Here is a 26835-nt window from a genome sequence, read left to right on the forward strand (position 1 = left end):
CAAAAATGAAAAAAAATCGGATCATAACCACGCCCACCTCCCATACAAAAGTTAGGTTGAAAATTACTAAAAGTGGGTTAACTCACTAACGAAAAACGTCAGAAACACTAAATTTCACATAAGAAATGGCAGATGAAAGCTGCACTCAGATTTTTTTACAAAATGGAAAATGGGCGTGGCGTCGCCCACTTATGGGTCAAAAACCATATCTCAGGAACTACTCGACAGATTTTAATGAAATTCGGTATATAATATTTTCTTTACACCCTGATAACATGGATAAAAAATAGGCGAAATCGGTTTACAACCAAGACTAACTCAAATTTGAGCTCCATCTGATTCCTTCACTTTATCATGTATACATAAGGATCCAATGAAGATAGTGGAATAAAACTTTATTCTATTAAACTTTATGCCGAAAATTTACCCATTTTCGTTATAGCGCTATTTTTGGCGATTTTGCCGACTGGTGTTTCGTTCATTTGCAATTTAGGAGTAATTTCAAGGCCGAATGTGCCGTTTGTTGCCTACTAATAGGTGCCAAGTTGCCCCTATTCCCGTTCACCTTGGTGGAGAAAATAAGTGAAATTGATTCTGGAATTACATCAGCCCTCATATACTATATATGATGATTTTCTATTGGACTTTATGTCGAATATATGGTAAAATTGTGTGTTATCTTAATAAAATTACATCAAAAAATTGTGAGAGTATAAAATGTTCGGTTGGACCCGAACTTAGACTTTCCTTATTTGTTACAAATTGTTTTGGGCTATCGACACAACCTTATACAATTGAACAATAACAAAAATATTTTAACAAAGCAACAATGACAACCTTCAAATTATAATTTTTTGTTTTCTCTTTTATATTCTTCTTGTCAACTCCAATAAAATTCTCTTATTATTATCTTCCTCGAAATTTTTTCATATTTACTCACTTTCTAATCTTTTTCTGGCCTTCCACGAATATTTCAAGACTAAAATTAGCCAGATCGGTTGCACAGAGTATAATAGGTTTGTTCACATAACGGTTGTTTGTGTCACCAAGAAATAAAAGAGTTAGATATGGGGTTATATATATATAAGTGATCAGGATGACGAGTGGATTTAAAATCCGGATGTCTGTCCGTCCGTCTGTCCGTCTGTCCGTGCAAGCGATAACTTGAGTAAAAATTAAGATATCTTAATGAAACTTGGAACACACATTCCTTGGGTCAAAAACCATATCTCAGGAACTACTCTACCGATTTCAATGAAACTTGGTTTGTAATAGTTTCCTTACATCCCACTAATATGTTGTGAAAATTGGCCAAATAGCTTCACAACCACGCTTACTTCCTATATACCAGAATTTTGAAGACAATCTGAATTGCTTACTTTACAATATATAAAGTAAGCACTAGTGAAGATATCGGTGCAGAACTTTGCACAAATACTATGTTAATAGTGTGGCAGCCCCATTCTAAAAATCGCTGATATCGGACCATAGGTTTTTAAGGCCCCATATATATCGAACACAAGGACCTCGGTGCTTCTAACCTAATATTATGGTTTCCAACTTTCAATGGACTTTATACAATATATATGACGAATATGTGGGTCAAATTGTGCATTATATAATATAAATTTAAATAAATAAATTGCGAGAGTATAAAATGTTCGGTTACACCCGAACTTAGCCCTTCCTTACTTGTTCAGATAAAGTTCGTAACACTGGTGAATGATCAGAGCTTAAATCTGAGCTATCTTCAATACGTAAATTGATTTTCGAAACTTTGTTGATGACAAAAAAGTCAAGTAGATCTGGTAATTTCCTACTATCTGCAGGCCAATAAGCGGGACTCCCTGTCGAAATGACATTGCATCCAATAACTTGTATAGCTTTCAGTAGTTCTCGACCTTTGGTTGTAGTTAAACGAGATCCCTAATGAGTGTGTTTTGCTTTAAAGTCACCACCCATTTACCTTCCGTCATATTTTTTTAATAGACTCGTATAAGTATCAGTTTTGATATTATGCCTGGGCGGACTATATAGAGCAATTAAGAATAATGACTGACTGTGCATTTTTACTGAAATTGCAGTAGCTTGAATTTCTTTAGTCTTAATATGAGCTTGTTCGAAATGTTTAATAATACTTTTGATTAAAACCGCGCTTCCTCCTCGTGCTGAGTTTGCTGGGTGCGGAGTATGGTATAAGTCATAATTTTTGAATTTACAAAAGGAATGGTTCGTAAAATGTGTTTCGGACAACAAACATACATTAATATTTCTGTCGTTTAGAATAACTTCCAATTCATTTTTACTTTTGGAAATACCATTGGCGTTCCATAGCATATTTATTAAGAATAAAGCACCAAAAATATTTAATTACTTAAAAGAAACAGGACAATCGTCAATCAATGAAGCCAATGATCAATTCGTAGCTAGTAATAGATGATTTGGAAAATTCAAAAAAAAGACATGCAATTCACAATTTAAAAATACACGGAGAAAGTGCTTCCGCAGACGCAGATGCAGCAGAAAAATATCTTGCAGAGTTCGAAAATATTATTAAAGAAAATGATTATTTACCTGAACAAGTGCAGATGAGACAGGCTTGTGGTGGAAAAAAATGCCTTCAAGAACTTTTATTTCATAAAACGAAAAAGAGCTCCTGGTTTTAAAGTTTCGAAAGATCGAATAACATTATTGCTGTGCATTAATGCGTATGGTGATTTTATGATCAAGCCAATGTTTATTAACCGATCATTAAATCAAAGATGTATGAAACAGTTCAACAAAAAACCTTCCAGTGTATTGGAGAGCCAACAAAAAATCATGGATGACTGCCAGTTTATTTAATTATTGGTTTTATCATTGATTTGTTCCTAACGTTTAAAATTATCTAAAAAAGAACTTAGCATTTAAAGTTTTACTACTTTTAGATAATGCGCCATCCTATTTGACTTATTTAAGTCATCCTAATGTTGAAATCGAATTTTTACCGGCTAACACCACATCGCTATTACATTCGTTAGATCAGGGCTTAATAGCAGCATTCAAAGCTTACTATATTCGGAAATCCTTTGAGGTAATATTAGAGAAGATGGAGTCAGTAAATATTACGGTTAAGTAAGTCAGGAAACAATTTACAATTTTAAATTTCGTTGAAATTGTAGATGCGTCACAAATTGATGACTACGTCAAGAAATTCGTCCTTCAACACTAAAAGCTCGCAGGAAAGCACTAATTCCGGAAATATACGTTCAGGGCACTGTTTCTCTAACAATAGAAGATGAACATAGTGAGATTGGCGCAAGCAATAGAAGGTGATGGATTTGATGAAATAACAATGGCTGATATTCAAGAATTAAATGAAAAGCAGATTTAGTGGCAATGACAAATGAAGAATCAGTTGGAGAAAGCTCTGACGATCTTTCCGATTTTCAAAAAAAAAAAACTATTCATAAAAAAATTTCGAGAAAGTTTTAAATATGGCAAAACAGTTAGAATAATAAATAAATGGTCTAATGGTTGTGTATAATGGAAGAAAATCAATATTTTCGTATATTCTAGGTCTTCCTTTTTAGGTGAGAGGTCTAATACTTTGAATTCGGAGTTGTCATCAAAGTAAGTTTTATAAAACATCTTATATGGGGCATTTTTTAGAAATCTGATACATTGTATTTTTAACCAAAGCGCAGCTTCTCCATTGATGTTTTTCTTTCTATTATTCGTTGATTCTTTTAGTTGTTCTGTAGAAATAAAATCTTTTTGATCCATTTGTACTACCGAAAATGGGTTTCTCTTCTTACATGATTTCATTAAATTTTAATAATGCTCAGGAATGTATAAATAATTCGATTTTTTAATTTTAGTTTCTATCAAACCAAAATTGCGATCATTTAGCAAAAAAGAATTTATCAATTGTTTCAACATTATTATCAGATGACTGAACAATTTTTAACCATATTAATGCTATGTTAATGTTTCGATTTTGTCCTGAGCAGGCATCACTGTAAGCTATTATATGCTTTTGAGTGGTAATGTCCCGAATGTGCTTTAAGATGCAGGACGCAACTTCCTGTGATCCTCTTGAGGCGATTGTTTCATCCCATGCATACATTTTAGCATTTCCATTGTGGAAATTATGAAACCTATAATTGTATACATACATTTTGCGCTTATAGTAAGCTACCGAAACAGAACGTATTGGATAAGGAAGTGCCTTCTGTAGGTCAAATGTGAATCCGTTATTTTCACTCAGGTTATCTTTTGTTTTTTCTATGTCATCTGTTAAACTTTTTCTAGTCTGTTCGGCACTTTTAAGATGTGAATTTTGAATTTCCATAAGATGCAACTTCTCGTCTTCATTACTGGATGCTTCAATTTTTAGTTTTATCGAATCACACTTTTGGCACGTGTCTTTACGAGGAGTATGAAAATTTAGGTTGAACTCAGTATTAAATATTTTTCTATAAGTCCACTCCTTTACATATGATGTATTATTTTCATCTCATGTTTCCACATATAGCCCATATATTTTTCGAATATCTAAGGCAGCACTTAGATACTTTCGACCTGAAGTGCACATGCTGGAAAACTCAGAATATGATCTCGTACTACATTAATTTTTATACTCTCGCAACAAAGTTGCTAGAGAGTATTATAGTTTTGTTCACATAACGGTTGTTTGTAACATCCAACACTAAACGTGATCAGGGTGAAGAGTAGAGTTCAAATCCGAATGTCTGTCTGTCCGTCCGTCCGTCCGCACACTTATTTCTTGGCACCATAGAAAGGTTGCTTTCGAAATGAGCAAAATCGGACCACTGCCACGCCCACAAAATGGCGAAAACCGAAAACACATAAAGTGCCATAACTAAGCCATAAATAAAGCTATGGAAATAAAATTTGGTATGAAGGGGCATATTTGGATGCAATTTTTTTGGGGAGGTGGGCGTGGCCCCGGCCCCAAATAGGTTTTTTGTACATATCTCGAAAACCATTAGAGCTTTTTATTTATTTATATATATATATATATGTTTCATAGCTCCTTGGCTTTGCTAAGACTAAAAAGAATGCATGTTCAATGATATTTGAACATATTGCCGAGGGAAATAAATTATTATTTAAGGTTTGGAATATTGACAATGACCCTATCAGCAAGATCCGCTTTACATTTTTAACGGAAATATGGTATTAAAAGGCATAATATTACAATGACTACTAACACTAATGATATATGTCCGCTATGATTTCTTAAACTTAACTCACTTAATTTTAATTCGTTGTTGCTGATCGTCTCAATGCCTTTTCTTAGCTTCCTCTGGTCTTCGTTGTCGTCTATTTTAATTATTTGAAGAGTAGTTATGTGGTCTTCTGCAATTTCTTTTATGGTTGTCACGATCGGGTCCAGCTTTGGATTGATGTCGCTCTGCATTTTAAATATATGCATGCCGATTAAAATGATGCCTTCGAATCTTGCAGTACACCCAGCCTTGATTGAAAGAATACCTTGTGCTGGAATCTCTAATATCTGCGTTTTGCCCTTTTGACAGCCTAAATGGATGGTGGAATTGTTGAATACTTTAAAGATCCAAGCAGTGTTTAAATTGCTGCAGTCGAAGTAGCAAAAGTCGTAGAATTTTTGCTTTTTACCAAGAATGATAGAAGACAAGATTACGACAGGCGTTTACAGTTAGATTTTTTGGGTTTTGAGTTCCTGTTGAGTGACAACTTTCACGACCCCGAACACGCGAGCAAAACAAAATTGCACTGTGGTACAAAACAATAAAACCAAAACAAAGAGCTGAAGTCAAGGCTAGTGCTTAATTATTATTTAAAATTCTAAGTGAAAAATGTATTAACTTGAAAAAAAAAGTCCGCAAAGGCGGAATTAAACAACAATAGTACGAACAAGTAAGGAAGGGCTAAGTTCGGGTGTAACCGAACATTTTATACTCTCGCAATTTATTTATTTAACTTTATTTATATTATATAATACACAATTTGACCCACATATTCGTCATATTTATTGTATAAAGTCCATTGAAAGTTGGAAACCATAATATTAGGTTAGAAGCACCGTGGTCCTCATGTTCGATTAGTGGGGCCTTGAAAACCTATGGTCCGATTTCGGCGATTTTTAGAATGGGGCTGCCACACTATAAACATAGTATTTGTGCAAAGTTCTGCATCGATATCTTCACTAGTACTTACTTTATATATTGTAAAGTAAACGATTCAGATTGTCTTCAAAGTTCTGGTATATAGGAAGTAGGCGTAGTTGTGAAGCGGTTTGACCTATTTTCACAACATATCATTGGGATGTAAGGAAACTATTACAAACCAAGTTTCATTGAAATCGGTCGAGTAGCTCCTGAGATATGGTTTTTGACCCATAATAGGGCGACGCCACGCCCATTTTCCATTTTGTAAAAAAATCTGAGTACAGCTTTCATCTGCCATTTCTTATGTGAAATTTAGTGTTTATGACGTTTTCCGTTAGTGAGTTAACCCACTTTTAGTAATTTTCAACCTAACTTTTGTATGGGAGGTGGGCGTGGTTATGATCCGATTTCTTTCATTTTTGGACTGTATTGGGAAGAGGCTAAAAAAAACGGCTGCAGAAAGTTTGGTTTATATAACTCTATTAGTTTGCGAGATATGTACAAAAAACTTAGTAAGGGGCGGGGCCACGCCCACTTCCCCAAAAAAATTACATCCAAATATGCCACTTAATAGCACAATCCTTCATACCAAATTTTATTACCATAGCTTTATTTATGGCTTAGTTATGGCACTTTATGTGTTTTCTGTTTTCGCCATTTTGTGGGCGTGGCAGTGGTCCGATTTTGCTCATTTTTGAAAGCAACCTTCCTATGGTGCCAAGAAATAAGTGTGCCAAGTTTCATTAAGATATCTTAATTTTTACTCAAGTTACAGCTTGCATAGACAGACGGACGGATGGACGGACAGACAGACATTCGGATTTGAACTCCACTCTTCACCCTGATCACTTTGGTATATATAACCCTATATCTAACTCGTTTAGTTTTGGGTGTTAGAAACAACCGTTATGTGAACAAAACTTTAATACTCTCTTTAGCAACATTTGTTGCGAGAGTATAAAAAGTCGTCTATAAAGAATTTTTTTCAATTTTCCAACCAACAAAAAAGTTGGCAAAATGGCGACCTTTTTGTAACAAAACTTATAATTTTAATTATAAATATGCATTTTATAAATGAAGATTTTAAGAATTACGTTCATTGTGATATTTTATCTGCACATTATTCAATTTGGTTCATTATGTTTCACATTTCCGTTTTCCATTTGACAATTCTTCTGTTGCCTATTCCCATTCGTGGGGCGTGAACGCTTCAGCCTGTCGTAATCTTGTCCTCTATCATTCTTGCTTTTTACTGCTTCGACTTCTTTTAACTGTTTCAAATTTGCTTTTGCTTTTGCTTATGCTGTAGAAAAAGCAGCAGTCGCAAGCAAAGCAAAAGCAGAAAACAATTATTAGGAAAATGCGCAGCACTTTTGGCAGTCATTGGTTTGCAGTTTTTCACATTGCTTTGCTTGTGTTTGATCAGCTGCACAAACCAAAGCAAAACCGTTATATTTGCTTCGCAAGTCGTCAGCAGTCGCAGTCGCGAAACAGTTTTTTCGATCATTTTAAAACTGTTAAGCACTTCGACAGTTTTTAGTTTGCTGATGCCAAAACTAGATATATGTAGACGTATACGTATACTAGAGTATACGTATTTTCCAGATATATACAATGTGCGGTATAAATCGGTTGAGAAGTGTTCGGGTAGAAGGGCACGAGCAAAACCGACCACTGACCGACCCAAAAAAACCGGTTCTTCACAGAAAACCGACTACCCACTCGTCGAAGTTTTGCCCCAAAACGCCCCAAAGCGAAATTGCGATACGAATGCAATTTTCATTTGATTTGATATTTTGAAAGGACGACTTTTTTTGTTAGAATTAGTTTGTACGCTATTATTGTTTTTTTGTTCTTTTAAACCGTTTCGTGTACCAGGTTTAGAACACTTTTCTCCACCACTATCCTTTTGATAGGGTTTTTTAATTAAGATTTCGCTGTGGGTGACTTTTGTATATATTGTTATTGCAAAAATATTATTGTAGATTGTTTAGATCGTTATTTCTTGAACTATATATATACTAAACCTGGTTACACTTGGAATCTCCAACTGTCGCCGAACTGCGAAGGAAAGAGAAGAGTGGCGCGCTCTCATCGATTCGGCTAAACGGTTGAACGCCAATAACATACATACATACATATATACATATATACTAAAAAAATTGGTAACGCGCCTATATTGCAACCTCAGAGGTGGTGAGGAAGAGCAATATATACGCAATTAATTATTGTTACGAATGAAATATTTCATTAAAATATTTCCATTTGCAGTACGTTTATTTAAAACTCTGTGCCGAAATACGTAGTAAATCGAACAGGTGATCTCAGCTGTGAAAAATTTCACGTTATCCAGCTGATTCTTTTGCTACTTGTAGGCATATACAATGATTCTGTTTCACACTCATCCGAAGATTCTGTTGTATCAGCGCGATTCTTTGAATTTTTTATGAAACAAAAAAAGTATTTCTTTCAGCCATAGCATCTTTAAAATACAGTAATTTGAATCTCTGATCTAACGCAGTAGCCTACGCCAGAATTAAAGTGTATAAATAAATCATAAAAGTAACTGCAGTATTGTCCAAGCGCACATTGTCTTAACGAATTCTCCGTATTTTACAAAAATCGAATTCCAATGTAATAAAGCGTATCCAAATAGAGGGTTTCGAGTTAATACGATGCTTTTTGACGAAAACATCGATGTTTCAAAAACATCGATACATCGTTTGCATCCCTATGTATCAGTCATATTTTAATTTTGCATGTGAAACAATAACAGTGTTGGTATGACAGTCATAAAAAAATATGACAATATGACACCTTGTGAATACCCTAATAGTTTTTCAATCACCATGAACAACACATCACTTATAGCTGCCAAAAAAGTACGCGAAACTAAAAACTGTCGAAGTGCTTAACAGTTTAAAAATGATCGAAAAAACTGTTTCGTGACTGCGACTGCTGACGACTTGCGAAGCAAATATAACGCTTTTGCTTTGGTTTGTGCAGCTGATCAAACACAAGCAAAGCAAGTGAAAAACTGCAAACCAATGACTGCCAAAAGTGCTGCGCATTTTCCTTATAATTGTTTTCTGCTTTTCCTTTGCTTGCGACTGCTGCTTTTTCTAAAGCATAAGCAAAAACAAAAGTGAAGAAAAATTTTATCATAGTTTTTTAAACACTGGATCCAAGTATTTTCTTCAAAGAGTTCTGACCAAAATATTGATTTAGTCACTTCCTCATATTTACAGTTGGTGTGGCCGCTTTTTAATAACGCTGAAAGTTCGCATGTTTGATCTAAAGCAGGTTGCCATGGAGATTTTCCTTTACATATTAGGCGTGTTTTATTTGACCACCACAAGCTAATAGCTAAATCATGGACAAATAAAACGCATTTAGCTTATTTCATATCTTCGCTTAAAAATGAATTGTGTTGGCAATGCGGGCCCGAACTCTCAGCTGAAATGTAATTTATTTGAAAAAAAAGTTGAATTTATAAATCAAATTTCCTTTTGTTTACCGCTTTTGTATAATATTCTGAGCTTTTAAGGAATCTACAATCATTATTAGATCCGGGATGGTCTAAATAAATATGGATAAAGTTCGATAGAATTTAAAATTTTGGTTTGTTTACATTTTTATCTGTCAAAATGGGGTTTCTCGATATTGCCAACTACATTTTTTTGGAAAAACTCCAACTATTGTGAATGAAAAAAAACGATGAACTGGCAATGCCTCTAGTTCAATATACAAGCTATGATAGCTTATGACAAGCCAACATAATTATGTTGGCTAAGTCTTCCATACAAAATAAGCTAATAGCTTAATTTGCTGGTCAAATAAAACACGCCTATTAAATGGTTGTTAAGCCTTTTTGTACACCTATGTATTTAATTCTGCTTGTGACATCAAAAAATATGAATTGAGTCCAAAGTTGTAAACTGAAAATTCGTTTCTTAGTTTTGCTTTTAATACTCTTCCATTATATTCATGTGGAATTACTATTAATTTGTATATTTCTGATGATTCACTTTGTATTAAAGGTAGTTTTGCCTTTATGACTAATTTATTGTCCATAATTAATCCTCGTATTTTCATCAAATTATACACATCTCTTAGTTGTGTGTTGGTAGCTTGTCTTTTATTAACATTAGTTCTGTTTGTAATTGAGTTGGAGTCAAAAGCGTTGGATTTATTCTTCCGTGGTTTAAATCTATCAGCAATTCTATTACTGCATTTTGTATTTTTTGTATGTCCTTCATAATATCGGATTGATATTTGTATATTTCTGTTTGGATTTTAAAGAACTGTAAGTTGACTTCATCCAAATTTTTATGTATAATGTTTGCAGTAGAGTTAATTAAAGAGAATTGAGATTTTAATCTGTCCTTAATCTGATGTTGATTAGCAAGTAATGTTTTGAAATGACTTTCTATTACTTCTTGGTCATCTGTGTCCATTAACCCGAACAACATGTTATAAATAGATCCAACCCATTCTAATGGAGATCTTTTACGTCTTTTATTATTTACAATCGAATCATGATTGTGACTTAAATCTTCGTAGCGTTTTCCTAGTGATAAGGATATGACTTTGCATGCCTATTCAAACTCAGATAAATGCTGGCAATGATCTTTTATTCTAATAATGCAATTTGGCAACAAATTATATTGTTTAAAATATGCATCGAGATCATAATATATGAGCAAATCCCAAGTAGATGTTATAACGTCCATTTTGCCTAGTGAGTCCATGTAAATTGTAGTATTTTTAGGAAATTGGCTCACTGTTGCACTTCTTTCTTGGGAAATGTGTATATTCATACCAAGAGTACTTGTTGCCATTTACAGGAACGCTAATATCAAGAGTGCAAATTTACTTATAGGTTGCTTATGTGTGGCTGCAATTGCTGAAGTTCTTACTTCATTACTTTCTTCACTATTGTCTGCTTGCGTTATAAGTGGACATAATTTGTTAATTGGTCTTTTCAATGTGTTGTTGGAAAGCTTTAACGTCACAACTCGAACACGACCATCACTGCCTGGATGCCTTTCTATAACCTTTCCAATAGGCCATTTGGTAGGCTGTGTATTTTCATCTTTTACGATGATAATATTTCCTTTTTTAATATTATTAGCAGGAATTTTCCACTTATTTCTTTGTTGGAGTGTATGTAAATGCTCATCTTTCCACTGATTCCAAAAATCTCGATGAATTTTTTGCGTTAATTTCCATTTATTTAACGAGGAAATGTTTACATCTGTACCCGAAGAGGGGGTAGATAGTATTGGTTTTCCTATCAAAAAGTGTCCTGGTGTTAACGCATCCTTTCCATTATTCTCGTTTATGGCATATAATGGACGCGAATTTAACGAAGCTTCTATTTGTGCTAAAACTGTTGACATTTCTTCAAAAGTTAGCTTAGTGTCTCCAACCGCTCTTTTTAAGTGGTAATTCATTCCTTTGACTCCTGCTTCCCACATTCCTCCAAAATGTACATATTTGAATTCTTTATCAATACATCTGCTGGCTCCAACAAAATTTGTTCCATTATCGGAGTACATGTGAAGACTCTTTCCCCTTCTGGCAAAAAATCGTTTTAACGCTGCTAGAAAAGCTTCAGTTGATAAACCGCTAGCAGCTTCTAGATGTATCGTTTTGGTTGAAAGACATACAAATACTGCAACATATCCTTTAAATGATTTCTGCCCACGGCATAGGTAAAAGGACTTGATAGTGACACTCTGTATTCTGGTAAGTTACCCATCATTTGCGTTGCAGTGATTTGGTTATATCGTATGCATTTGCAACATTTTCTTATACAACTTTTTATTGCATTTTTTAAACCTATAATCCAGTATTCTCTCCGTATTACTGCTTCAGTTAACCTATTTCCACCATGTATATTGAATTTTTTTTTTATACATATTTCTTTATTTATTGAATCTGCTTTGTTTAAAGCCTAACAATAAGTAATAAAATCTTAAATCTATTTACAACTAAAAAAGCTCAGGAATATGGTTGAGCTGTTTTGGTAGAACGGTGCTCTCTAATAGGCTGGTAGATCTCTCCTTTTTAAACGTGTTTGATTGCAGGAATGTACCAAAGCATTAGCCAAAGGGTTTGGATGTTCACGAAGTTTAGAAATATATTTCTTTCTACTGTCCTCTATCTCCTTCTTTACCATAGGAATATCAAGATTTTTATGGATATTTTCGTTACGCATGTACCATGGTGAACCCGTGATTGTTCTAAGCATTTTAGATTGGAATCTCTGAATTATATCAATGTTGGTTGCACAGGTCGTACCCCACAGTTGAATACCATACATCCAAATCGGTTTTATGATTGCATTGTATAACAGGACTTTGTTGTCTAGGCTAAGTTTAGAATTTTTGTTTAAAAGCCAATTTAAATTGGCTGCTGTTAACTTCATGCATGTTATTTTACTCGCTATATGTTTCCGCCACGTGAGCCTTCGATCCAGGTGAATCCCAAGATAAGTTACTTCATTCGCTTGGGGTACTAGCACATTGTTTATTTTAACTGTCAGGCATGTTTCCGATCTTAGCGAGAATGTAACATGCTTGCATTTTTGCTCATTAATATTTATACGCCAGTTGCTTAGCCATTCTTCGACACAAGTTAAGTGCTCCTTTAATACTCTTGATGCTCTTATGGGGCATTTGTTACGGCTTATTAGGGCTGTGTCATCCGCAAAAGTTGATGTCATTACGTTATTAGCTATTGGAATATCTGCTGTATATATTATGTACAGAGTAGGGCCTAATACACTGCCCTGAGGTACACCGGCCCTTATTGCTCGTTCTTCTGATAAGAAATCTGCTACTTTAACTGTAAATTTCCTATTTCTTAAATATGACTCCAATGTTTTATGCAATTCGTAAGGTAAAACGTTTTTGATTTTCCATAAAAGGCTTTCATGCCAGACCTTATCGAACGCCTGAGCTACATCGAGAAAAATAGCTGAACAGTACTCTCTGTGCTCGAATGCCTTTCTGATTTCGTTTGTAATTCTATTCACTTGCTCTACTGTGGGTGGGTTGGTATTATATTATTTTCATGATGATCTGCGACTTTTTCCACGAAATTGGATAGTACCCGAAACCAAGAATTGCATTAAAGAGCAAAGAGAGCACTGATATAGCAATATTTGGCAATTCAATTAACATTTTTGGAGTAATATTATCGTGTCCTGAAGACTTTTTCGGATTTAGCTCTTTTAGGATCTTGGTAATTTCATAAGTAGACGTCCTAATAGACACGCTTGACTCGTTTGGGATATTGGGCAAAGTTGGCAACTTAAAATTGTTTTTTGGGCCATTGGGTTGAAATACCTTTTCTAGGTGATTTGCAAAACAATTTGCCTTTTCCTCATTACTACGCGCCCAATTACCATTCAAATGTCTTATAGGCTTGTTGGAATCTACTGGTGGCTTAAAAGACTTTTGGGCTTTCCAAAGAGAGTTTTTCTTGCTTGAACTTGGACACAGGTGCTTTATATAATTTTCAGTATTGTATTCTTCATCGCGTTTAAGTGCTTTTTTTAACTTACGTACAGCCGATTTCAGTTGACGCAGAGTTGAAGGGGAACGACTTACAAGCTTTTCTATTTCAATATTAGAGATGTTTCTAAAAACCTTAACGTTTCTTTTAGGTGTTGCCAAGACAGCTGCACTAGTTATTACATCATTGAATTCCATTACGCTTTCATCAATATCTCTTCCTGTACTTATTTTTAAATCGATATTAATGTGGCTACTGATATATTTTCTATATTTCAACCAGTTAGTTTTAAAAGATGTTAGAGATACTTTTGGCTCAAATATCTTGGGCTGTTCGCATAACTTTATAAGTACAGGAGAATGATCAGAACATAAGTCAATACATGTATCTACTTTTATTAGCGATCTATCTATATTTTTGACTACAGCAAAATCTATTAAGTCTGGTATTTTGTTTCTATCACTGGGACAGTATGTCGGCTTACCAGGAGATATTATATCAAGGTTATTGTGCTTATTTATAATAGTGTAGTACAGCTGTCGTCCTTTCGGATTAATAAGACGTGAGCCCCAGTACATGTGTTTTGCATTGTAATCACCACCTGCTAGAAATCTTGGACCTAGCGTTTCAAAAAAATCTTTAAATTCGCAGTCTGTAATTTTAAAACGAGGTGGACAGTATATAGCCGTCAGATTGAGGTCAGAACCTCGATTTTTCAATGATATTGTTGTAGCATGCGGTTCTAAAGCATGGTGGTTTAGCCGATTTCTAACCAATACTGCTGTTCCACCGTGCGCCTTTCCATCTGGATGATTTGTAACATAAAGTCTATATCCCGGTATAAAGAAATTGTTTTTATTTGTTAAATGAGTTTCTGACAGTAGCATAACATCTATGCTTTTTTCAGACAGAAATCGTATTAACTCCAGTTTGTGTTGGTTTACACCGACATATCATTGGGATGTAAGGAAACTATTACAAACCAAGTTTCATTGAAATCGGTCAAGTAGTTCCTGAGATATGGTTTTTGACCCATAACTGGGCGACGCCACGCCCATTTTCCATTTTGTAAAAAAATCTGAGTACAGCTTTCATCTGCCATTTCTTATGTGAAATTTAGTGTTTATGACGTTTTCCGTTAGTGAGTTAACCCACTTTTAGTAATTTTCAACCTAACTTTTGTATGGGAGGTGGGCGTGGTTATGATCCGATTTCTTTCATTTTTTGACTGTATTAGGAAGAGGCTAAAAAAACGGCTGCAGAAAGTTTGGTTTATATAACTCTATTAGTTTGCGAGATATGTACAAAAAACTTAGGAAGGGGCGGGGCCACGCCCACTTCACCAAAAAGATTACATACAAATATGCCCCTTAATAGTACGATCCTTCATACCAAATTTTATTTCCATAGCTTTATTTATGGCTTAGTTATGGCACTTTATGTGCTTTCGGTGTTCGCCATTTTGTGGGCCTGGCAGTGGTCCGATTTTGCTCATTTTTTGCCAAGAAATAAGTGTGCCAAGTTTCATCAAGATATATTAATTTTTACTCAAGTTACAGCTTGCATAGACAGACGGACGGACGGACGGACAGACAGACATTCGGATTTGAACTCCACTCTTCACCCTGATCACTTTGGTATATATAACCCTATATCTAACTCGTTTAGTTTTGGGTGTTACAAACAAAACTATAATACTCTCTTTAGCAACATTTGTTGCGAGAGTATAAAAAGTCGTCTATAAAGAATTTTTTTCACTTTTCCAACCAACAAAAAAGTTGGCAAAATGGCGACCTTTTTGTAACAAAACTTATAATTTTAATTATAAATATGCATTTTATAAATGAAGATTTTAAGAATTACGTTCATTGTGATATTTTATCTGCACAATATTCAATTTTGTTCATTATGTTTCACATTTCCGTTTTCCATTTGACAATTCTTCTGTTGCATATTCCCATTCGTGGGGCGTGAACGCTTCAGCCTGTCGTAATCTTGTCTTCTATCATTCTTGCTTTTTACTGCTTCGACTTCTTTTAACTGTTTCAAATTTGCTTTTGCTTTTGCTTATGCTGTAGAAAAAGCAGCAGTCGCAAGCAAAGCAAAAGCAGAAAACAATTATTAGGAAAATGCGCAGCACTTTTGGCAGTCATTGGTTTGCAGTTTTTCACATTGCTTTGCTTGTGTTTGATCAGCTGCACAAACCAAAGCAAAACCGTTATATTTGCTTCGCAAGTCGTCAGCAGTCGCAGTCGCGAAACAGTTTTTTCGATCATTTTAAAACTGTTAAGCACTTCGACAGTTTTTAGTTTGCTGATGCCAAAACTAGATATATGTAGACGTATACGTATACTAGAGTATACGTATTTTCCAGATATATACAATGTGCGGTATAAATCGGTTGAGAAGTGTTCGGGTAGAAGGGCACGAGCAAAACCGACCACTGACCGACCCAAAAAACCGGTTCTTCACAGAAAACCGACTACCCACTCGTCGAAGTTTTGCCCCAAATCGAGATACACTTTCTCTTCAACCTTCCGTCCCTGTAATTGTAGATAAATTTAACAGCTTACATTTTACCTTTTGGTGGACCAAATGTTTATTCTGGTTCCAAATATCAAACGAGTATTCTGTTCATTGTAGAAACCTACAAGTAGATAATCTAAAATACATAGAAAGAAATTGCGATACGAATGCAATAGAATGAAGGAAACGCAAGACACTTCGCAAGGATTTATGTCGATAAGTACTACTAAATCGACACTTGGCGCGGGTTGTAGTGCAGATTTTTGTACTATGAACAACAACAACTCAAGGCAATGGACACTTCGTTATGTTATACTACAATATTTATTACTTTTAGTAAATTATTAGTAATTTTTTTGTTTGTCGATATTAGTCGGAATTAAATCTGGGTCCGTTTGACTAACTGTCAATATGGGGCGGAATATAATCTGTGTCTGTGGTTTTGTCTTTTTTTTTTTGAATTTTTGTTCATATTCAATGTAATTTTCATTTGATTTGATATTTTGAAAGGACGACTTTTTTTGTTAGAATTAGTTTATTATTGTTTTTTTGTTCTTTTAAACCGTTTCGTGTACCAGGTTTAGAACACTTTTCTCCACCACTATCCTTTTGATAGGGTTTTTTAATTAAGATTTCGCTGTGGGTGACTTTTGTATATATTGTTATTGCAAAAATATTATTGTAGATTGTTTAGATCGTTATTTCTTGAACTATATATATACTAAACCTGGTTACACTTGGAATCTCCAACTGTCGCCGAACTGCGAAGGAAAGAGAAGAGTGGCGCGCTCTCATCGATTCGGCTAAACGGTTGAACGCCAATAACATAAAAAAATTGGTAACGCGCCTATATTGCAACCTTAGAGGTGGTGAGGAAGAGCAATACATACGCAATTAATTATTGTTACGAATGAAATATTTCATTAAAATATTTCCATTTGCAGTACGTTTATTTCAAACTCTGTGCCGAAATACGTAGTAAATCGAACAGGTGATCTCAGCTGTGAAAACTTTCCCGTTATCCAGCTCATTCTTTTGCTACTTGTAGGCATATACAATGATTCTGTTTCACACTCATCCGAAGATTCTGTTGTATCAGCGCGATTCTTTGAATTTTTTATGAAACAAAAAAAGTATTTCTTTCAGCCATAGCATCTTTAAAATACAGTAATTTGAATCTCTGATCTAACGCAGTAGCCTACGCCAGAATTAAAGTGTATAAATAAATCATAAAAGTAACTGCAGTATTGTCCAAGCGCACATTGTCTTAACGAATTCTCCGTATTTTACAAAAATCGAATTCCAATGTAATAAAGCGTATCCAAATAGAGGGTTTCGAGTTAATACGATGCTTTTTGACGAAAACATCGATGTTTCAAAAACATCGATACATCGTTTGCATCCCTATGTATCAGTCATATTTTAATTTTGCATGTGAAACAATAACAGTGTTGGTATGACAGTCATAAAAAAATATGACAATATGACACCTTGTGAATACCCTAATAGTTTTTCAATCACCATGAACAACACATCACTTATAGCTGCCAAAAAAGTACGCGAAACTAAAAACTGTCGAAGTGCTTAACAGTTTAAAAATGATCGAAAAAACTGTTTCGTGACTGCGACTGCTGACGACTTGCGAAGCAAATATAACGCTTTTGCTTTGGTTTGTGCAGCTGATCAAACACAAGCAAAGCAAGTGAAAAACTGCAAACCAATGACTGCCAAAAGTGCTGCGCATTTTCCTTATAATTGTTTTCTGCTTTTGCTTTGCTTGCGACTGCTGCTTTTTCTAAAGCATAAGCAAAAACAAAAGCGAAGAAAAATTTTATCATAGTTTTTTAAACACTGGATCCAAGTATTTTCTTCAAAGAGTTCTGACCAAAATATTGATTTAGTCACTTCCTCATATTTACAGTTGGTGTGGCCGCTTTTTAATAACGCTGAAAGTTCGCATGTTTGATCTAAAGCAGGTTGCCATGGAGATTTTCCTTTACATATTAGGCGTGTTTTATTTGACCACCACAAGCTAATAGCTAAATCATGGACAAATAAAACGCATTTAGCTTATTTCATATCTTCGCTTAAAAATGAATTGTGTTGGCAATGCGGGCCCGAACTCTCAGCTGAAATGTAATTTATTTGAAAAAAAAAGTTGAATTTATAAATCAAATTTCCTTTTGTTTCCCGCTTTGTATAATATTCTGAGCTTTTAAGGAATCTACAATCATTATTAGATCGGGGATGGTCTAAATAAATATGGATAAAGTTCGATAGAATTTAAAATTTTGGTTTGTTTACATTTTTATCTGTCAAAATGGGGTTTCTCGCTATTGCCAACTACATTTTTTTGGAAAAACCCCAACTATTGTGAATGAAAAAATACGATGAACTGGCAATGCCTCTAGTTCAATATACAAGCTATGATAGCTTATGACAAGTCAACATAATTATGTTGGCTAAGTCTTCCATACAAAATAAGCTAATAGCTTAATTTGCTGGTCAAATAAAACACGCCTATTAAATGGTTGTTAAACCTTTTTGTACACCTATGTATTTAATTCTGCTTGTGACATCAAAAAATATGAATTGAGTCCAAAGTTGTAAACTGAAAATTCGTTTCTTAGTTTTGCTTTTAATACTCTTCCATTATATTCATGTGGAATTACTATTAATTTGTATATTTCTGATGATTCACTTTGTATTAAAGGTAGTTTTGCCTTTATGACTAATTTATTGTCCATAATTAATCCTCGTATTTTCATCAAATTATACACATCTCTTAGTTGTGTGTGGGTAGCTTGTCTTTTATTAACATTAGTTCTGTTTGTAATTGAGTTGGAGTCAAAAGTGTTGGATTTATTCTTCCGTGGTTTAAATCTATCAGCAATTCTATTACTGCATTTTGTATTTTTTGTATGTCCTTTATAATATCGGATTGATATTTGTATATTTGTGTTTGGATTTTAAAGAACTGTAAGTTGACTTCATCCAAATTTTTATGTATAATGTTTGCAGTAGAGTTAATTAAAGAGATTTGAGATTTTAATCTGTCCTTAATCTGATGTTGATTAGCAAGTAATGTTTTGAAATGACTTTCTATTACTTCTTGGTCATCTGTGTCCATTAACCCGAACAACATGTTATAAATAGATCCAACCCATTCTAATGGAGATCTTTTACGTCTTTTATTATTTACAATCGAATCATGATTGTGACTTAAATCTTCGTAGCGTTTTCCTAGTGATAAGGATATGACTTTGCATGCCTATTCAAACTCAGATAAATGCTGGCAATGATCTTTTATTCTAATAATGCAATTTGGCAACAAATTATTTATTTATTTATTTTTATTTATTTATTAAATGAAAAATAATAATACAATTATTATTATACAAAATTTAAGGAGCACTAGCTGCAGAGGCTTTCAGCTCGCGGTTACAATTAAGTTAGGCTTAAATAATAAAAGTTGTATTCTATCGTATTAAAGTTATTTACTATCAATATTTTTACGCAATAAAAGTATATGTTATAAATAAATTTAGAAAAGGACAGAATATTTTAAATAAACTTTTTTAAATTTGTACGAGATAAAAATTCAGATATCTTAGTAATATTTTGAATAGATGTCGATTTTAAAAGATCAAGAGCTTTATTATTATGAAATATAATGGTTCTAGTTAAGTTAAAATAGGGACAAACTTCTAATAAGTGAGTTGTGGAAAAGGAAGATAAGTTGCAGTATGGGCAAGTTTGTAATCTGTGACCAGTCAATAAATGAGAATGTGTTATTGCTGTATGGCCTAAGCGAAGACGTACAAAAGCCTTGATGTCGTGACAGCGTCCTGAGGGTGGATAAATAGCTTTTTTCCCATCTTCGTTGCAGAAGGCGTAATGATGTACCTCATTTTTCCAAGCATTATATTTTACAATTTTTTGCTGTGCAGCGATTAGACGAAGTATATCATTTTTTTCGATATATTCAAACATAATCAATGGCTGTTTTGTAGCGCATTTAGCAATCTGGTCGGCACTTTCATTACCGGTAATGCCAGCGTGTCCTGGGACCCACATAATTTTTATATTTATGTTACCAATAAGTATGTCTCGAATTTGCGAAATGAGGTAGGACTTGAAGGACGTATTCTGCAGAGCAGAGATCGTTGATTTGCTATCTGTGCAAATTAATGTTTTTATATTGCAGCCTTGAGCAAGAGTTACTGCATTATATATGGCTGCTGCCTCAGCAGTATATACTAAACAGTAATTGGGTAACTGCCCAACCTTTAACGTGTTGCCAATGTCGTCAATAATAGCAAAAGACGTGTGGAATTCGTTTTTAGAAGCGTCGGTAAAAATAAGTTTCCAATCTACATAATGTTGCACTAAGAGTTCTTTGAATAAACTTTGGTAAACCCGCGAGTTAGTGTTCTTTTTTTGATGATCTTGGAGATGTAACTCGAACGATGATTCTTTTAGCATCCATGATGGTGTAAATGTATTGGATTTTACTACGGGTGCAGATGCGATGTCTAAATCTTTAGCCAGTTTGATGCATCTATATATCGTGGAAGAACCATTGGAGTATGCCACATCGGTCCATTTAGTTTTTACTATCTCATGTAAGATCATATTATTGCACAACAGTAGCTTTGAAATAAGTTTGTGGGTAGTTTGTGTAACCCTTTCTTCAACAGATGGAAGGCCAGCTTCTGTTAACATGAATTTTATCGGTGAAGTTGGAAATGCTCGAATGCTTCTTCTTACAGATGCATGATATAGTGCACAGATTTGTTTTATATTGCTTTTCGCACAATTGCCGTAGATAGGAAGACCATAATCTATCTTAGATAAAATTAAAGCTCTTGTGATGTTGATAAGCGATGAGATATGTATTAGACAGTGTTTGGATGATAAATACTTAATTATATTAAGCCTAGCAGCTAGTTGTTTACGAAGATGTACACAATGATCTTTGAAAGTAAGTCTTTTATCAAATATTAAACCTAAAAATTTAAGGCTAGTAGTATTTACAATATTTACATTATTATATACTAAATTTATACTATTACATTTGTGTTTCCTACAAATATGAAATAATTTGCATTTATTTATAGAGATATTTGCACCTGAACAATTGGACCAATTAGATATTTCAGTTAGAATGTTTAAAAAAGTTTGTTTGACATAATTTAAATTTTTTTCTTTGGAAAAAAGCAGTACATCATCAGCATAAATGATATGGGATATAGAATTATGTTTAGAAATTATAGAACTAATTTCGTTAAATGCGATTACGAATAGTATAACAGATAATGGTGATCCTTGCGGAATCCCATTGTACATGTTGTACGTATTCGAAAAAGTATTGTTAATTTTAGCATTGATTTTACGATTGACTAAGAATGATCTAACAAAATTAAATATTTTTTCACCAATCTGCCATTGCTGAAGTTGTTGTAAAATTATGTGAGCACCGACTCTGTCGAAGGCTTTTTCGAAATCCAAACTCAAAGTGGATACATGATTTCTTTTTGTTAAAGCCGTTTTGGCGAAATCTTCGAAATATAGTAAAGAGTCCATAGTACCTTGCCCTTCTTTAAATGCTACTTGGTTTGGACTGAGCAGGTTTTTGCTTAAAGCGAATCGCGAGATTCGTTTCGATATAATTTTTTCTAATAATTTACCAATGCAGCAGAGTAGTGATATAGGCCTGTACCCAAGCACCTCAGTAGAAGGACTATCGGATTTAGGAATGGCAATTACCATTGCATTTTTCCAGCTTTGGGGATAGATACCTTGATAAATAATATTGTTGTACAATTTAATGATTCTATTTTTAATGTTTGGGGGTGAATTTTTCAACATGGGATATGAGATTCTGTCTGCACCAGGAGTGTGACCTGACATTGATTCAAGAGTATAATCGAATTCAACGACGGTTATCACAGATTCGGTAATATCTAGGGATAAGTTGTTTTTCTTGTACCTTCTACTGAGGAATTCTTTTTTATTTGATATAAATGAGGTGTGAAAGTTCGAGTCACTAGAGTAATCAGACCAAACAGAGGCGAAATGGTTAGCTATGTCTTTTGAGTCGAAAATGGGACCATTCGGGCTATTTATACATTTAAGATTGACTGGAGAATAAGAGCCAGAGAGCATTTTTATGTCAGCCCATAGTTTCTTGGGGTTTGTTAACGGGGTAATAGATTCAGTAAGTTTTTGTAGGCAAGCTCTTTTAGATTCTTTGGCATTTTTACGAAATAAAGCATTCGCTTTCTTATATGCTATCAGATTGTGGATAGAGCGGGATCTTTTGTACATTACCCAAAGTAACTGTTTTTTTTCTCTGAGTTTCGAAAGCTCAGTAGACCAATATGGCACATGACTCTTAAACATTTTTTTACCGGTTTGGGGGATCGCGAAGTGAGCGGCTGTTCTTATTATTTTAGTAATGATAGCTGTTTCTTTATTTATATTGTCGACTGAAGTATTTTCAGCAGAATAACTCTCGCAGAGTTGTTGAAATTTTAACCAGTCAGCCTTGTCTAATAGGAATTTGGGCTTCGCCGAACCTTTATTCGATAAAGGTGTCGATAAATGAGTAACAATGGGAAAATGATCACTGTTATATAAATAAGTTAATGTTTGGCTATTTAATTTAGGGGCAATATTAGAAGAACGAAGAACAAGGTCTACATTCGTAAACGAATTATGTGTTGAAAAGTGCGTAGGAGAACCGTCGTTTAAAATTGTTAAATTTTCCACTAATATAATATCTTCTAGGATTTTGCCTCTTTGGTTTGTATATGTGGAACCCCAAAGAGGACTCCAGGCATTGAAATCACCAAGTATAATTACGGGTGTTTGAAAATGTTGGATTATATCGCGTAATTCTTTGGTATTGAAATTTTGATGTGGTGGAATATATATTGTTAAGATGGTTAACTTAAATCCAATAAAAATTTCCACTGCTATTGTAGCAATATTAAAATTTGCGGGTATAAGTTTGTGTGGGATATCCTTTTTTATTAGGGTAGCAATTCCTTGTTTGCTTGTGCGGTTTTGTGGTAAGTTCGAAAAATAGGCAGCGTATTGTTTAGGAACAGAAGCTGATATATTAAAGGGGAGGTGTGTCTCTTGTAATGATATGACACTTGGTATTTGCTCTTTAATGAGAACTTCTAGATCGATGTAGTTGTTGTAGAAACCATTCATATTCCATTGCAATAATTTAAACATAACTTAGTGATAAAAGGAGAGAATATAGGGAGAGAGAAAATTGTGGAAGTTATTGATCATCATCTTCAGAAGTGATATTTGCGTGAGTAGAAGTATTGGCAGTGTAATTAGGTGGAGAGAGATAATATTTGTCTGTAGTGCGAGAATGAGTTTGACTGTTTAGAAAACCGGTTATGGATATGTTAGGATTGAGTGGAGTACTTATTTGCATTGAGTTTGATTCAGGAAGTGTTAAACTTTGAGTGCTTTTATTTGTTTCTTTCGTAATTTCATTTGGAGTGTTTGGGATGGTATTAGTATTTACAAAGTGTGTTTTGTTCATTTTAGGATTTTGTAATAGGGAAAGATCATTTGATGAGGATTTTTGTGCAATGTCTGTAGAGGGTATTGGGGGGGAAGAAGGTAGTTGATGGTTAATCACATTAGTTATATTTTTGCTTGAGTTATCTTTTGTTATAGCTGCGAAAGAAGTGTTTGTGGGTGTAGAGGGTAATTGTTCTTTATGCAGTCGTATTGCTTCGCGCATTGTGCATTTTCTTTCTGTTTTTATTTTTAGAATATTTTTTGATTGTAGGTATTTAGGACAAGTGCGTGAAGAGGAAGGATGATCGCCAGAACAATTTGCACAATAGGTGCGGTTACATGGTGAAGGAAGATGTGGAGGGAGATTGCAAGTGTCACAGACTGAATTGTTATTGCAGCGTTTAGTTGTGTGACCTAAACGTTGGCAATTTTTGCACCTCATGGGATTTGGGTAGTAAGCTCTAATCCGCATTGTACGCCATGTGATTTCGATTTTCTCTGGAAGTTTGTAGAGGTCAAATGAAAGAAGGGCCACTCCACTAGGTTTTTGAATACCTTCCACGGTTTTTGTAAATTTGTAAATAGATGTAACACCTGACCTGACCTGACCTGACCTTTTAAATTATCAATAATTTCTTGTTCTGAGACATCGTTCAGGAATGGAGCGTAAATTGTACCTTTAGAACAATTCAAATTGTCATGTAATTTCACAGTGATATCACAAATACCGTGTAGTTTTTTTGTTGTTAGAAATTTTTCTGCGATTTTTTGGCTTTTAGCAAGTAAAAGCAAGTTACCATCTCGTAATTCAGTGATTGATAAAATATCTTTGCTTATGGTTTCAAAGCTTTTGTGTACAGCGAAACAAGAGTATTTAGAAATAGTTTTGTTTGGACCTGATGCAGATATTGTAACAAACTTAGGGTTGTCTTTTTTCACTTGGGGAAGTTCTGGAAAGTTTTCGAAAGGTTTATATGACAGTTTTTTCCTTTTTGGGTTGGGACAAGAGGCAAGCAAAGCAAACCTATTGTCCCCAAGATTAGGGGGCCCTGGGGCCATCTTTAACACAAATTAAACACGAGTTCACTGTTTTTATTCACTGCCAACGTATCAAAGTAATTAAAGCACGTGTACTTTTATATATGCACGATGGATTACGAAAGCGAAACACAGGGAAAAGAAGATCGCAGTCTAGAAAACACGTCCGCTCAATAAGAGAGATAGTCGAAGACTGGCAACAAATTATATTGTTCAAAATATGCATCGAGATCATAATATATGAGCAAATGCCAAGTAGATGTTATAACGTCCATTTTGCCTAGTGAGTCCATGTAAATTGTAGTATTTTTAGGAAATTGGCTCACTGTTGCACTTCTTTCTTGGGAAATGTGTATATTCATACCAAGAGTACTTGTTGCCATTTACAGGAACGCTAATATCAAGAGTGCAAATTTACTTATAGATTGCTTATGTGTGGCTGCAATTGCTGAAGTTCTTACTTCATTACTTTCTTCATTATTGTCTGCTTGCGTTATAAGTGGACATAATTTGTTAATTGGTCTTTTCAATGTGTTGTTGGAAAGCTTTAACGTCACAACTCGAACACGACCATCACTGCCTGGATGCCTTTCTATAACCTTTCCAAGAGGCCATTTAGTAGGCTGTGTATTTTCATCTTTTACGATGACAATATTTCCTTTTTTAATATTATTAGCAGGAATTTTCCACTTATTTCTTTGTTGGAGTGTATGTAAATGCTCATCTTTCCACTGATTCCAAAAATCTCGATGAATTTTTTGCGTTAATTTCCATTTATTTAACGAGGAAATGTTTACATCTGTACCCGAAGAGGGGGTAGATAGTATTGGTTTTCCTATCAAAAAGTGTCCTGGTGTTAACGCATCCTTTCCATTATTCTCGTTTATGGCATATAATGGACGCGAATTTAACGAAGCTTCTATTTGTGCTAAAACTGTTGACATTTCTTCAAAAGTTAGCTTAGTGTCTCCAACCGCTCTTTTTAAGTGGTAATTCATTCATTTGACTCCTGCTTCCCACATTCCTCCAAAATGTACATACTTGAATTCTTTATCAATACATCTGCTGGCTCCAACAAAATTTGTTCCATTATCGGAGTACATGTGAAGACTCTTTCCCCTTCTGGCAAAAAATCGTTTTAACGCTGCTAGAAAAGCTTCAGTTGATAAACCGCTAGCAGCTTCTAGATGTATCGCTTTGGTTGAAAGACATACAAATACTGCAACATATCCTTTAAATGATTTCTGCCCACGGCATAGGTAAAAGGACTTGATAGTGACACTCTGTATTCTGGTAAGTTACCCATCATTTGCGTTGCAGTGATTTGGTTATATCGTATGCATTTGCAACATTTTCTTATACAACTTTTTATTGCATTTTTTAAACCTATAATCCAGTATTCTCTCCGTATTACTGCTTCAGTTAACCTATTTCCACCATGTATAGTGGATTTTTTTTTTATACATATTTCTTTATTTATTGAATCTGCTTTGTTTAAAGCCTAACAATAAGTAATAAAATCTTAAATCTATTTACAACTAAAAAAGCTCAGGAATATGGTTGAGCTGTTTTGGTAGAACGGTGCTCTCTAATAGGCTGGTAGATCTCTCCTTTTTAAACGTGTTTGATTGCAGGAATGTACCAAAGCATTAGCCAAAGGGTTTGGATGTTCACGAAGTTTAGAAATATATTTCTTTCTACTGTCCTCTATCTCCTTCTTTACCATAGGAATATCAAGATTTTTATGGATATTTTCGTTACGCATGTACCATGGTGAACCCGTGATTGTTCTAAGCATTTTAGATTGGAATCTCTGAATTATATCAATGTTGGTTGCACAGGTCGTACCCCACAGTTGAATACCATACATCCAAATCGGTTTTATGATTGCATTGTATAACAGGACTTTGTTGTCTAGGCTAAGTTTAGAATTTTTGTTTAAAAGCCAATTTAAATTGGCTGCTGTTAACTTCATGCATGTTATTTTACTCGCTATATGTTTCCGCCACGTGAGCCTTCGATCCAGGTGAATCCCAAGATA

The sequence above is a fragment of the Zeugodacus cucurbitae genome, chromosome 2 (assembly GCF_028554725.1).
Source record: "Zeugodacus cucurbitae isolate PBARC_wt_2022May chromosome 2, idZeuCucr1.2, whole genome shotgun sequence".
NCBI lineage: Eukaryota > Metazoa > Arthropoda > Insecta > Diptera > Tephritidae > Zeugodacus > Zeugodacus cucurbitae.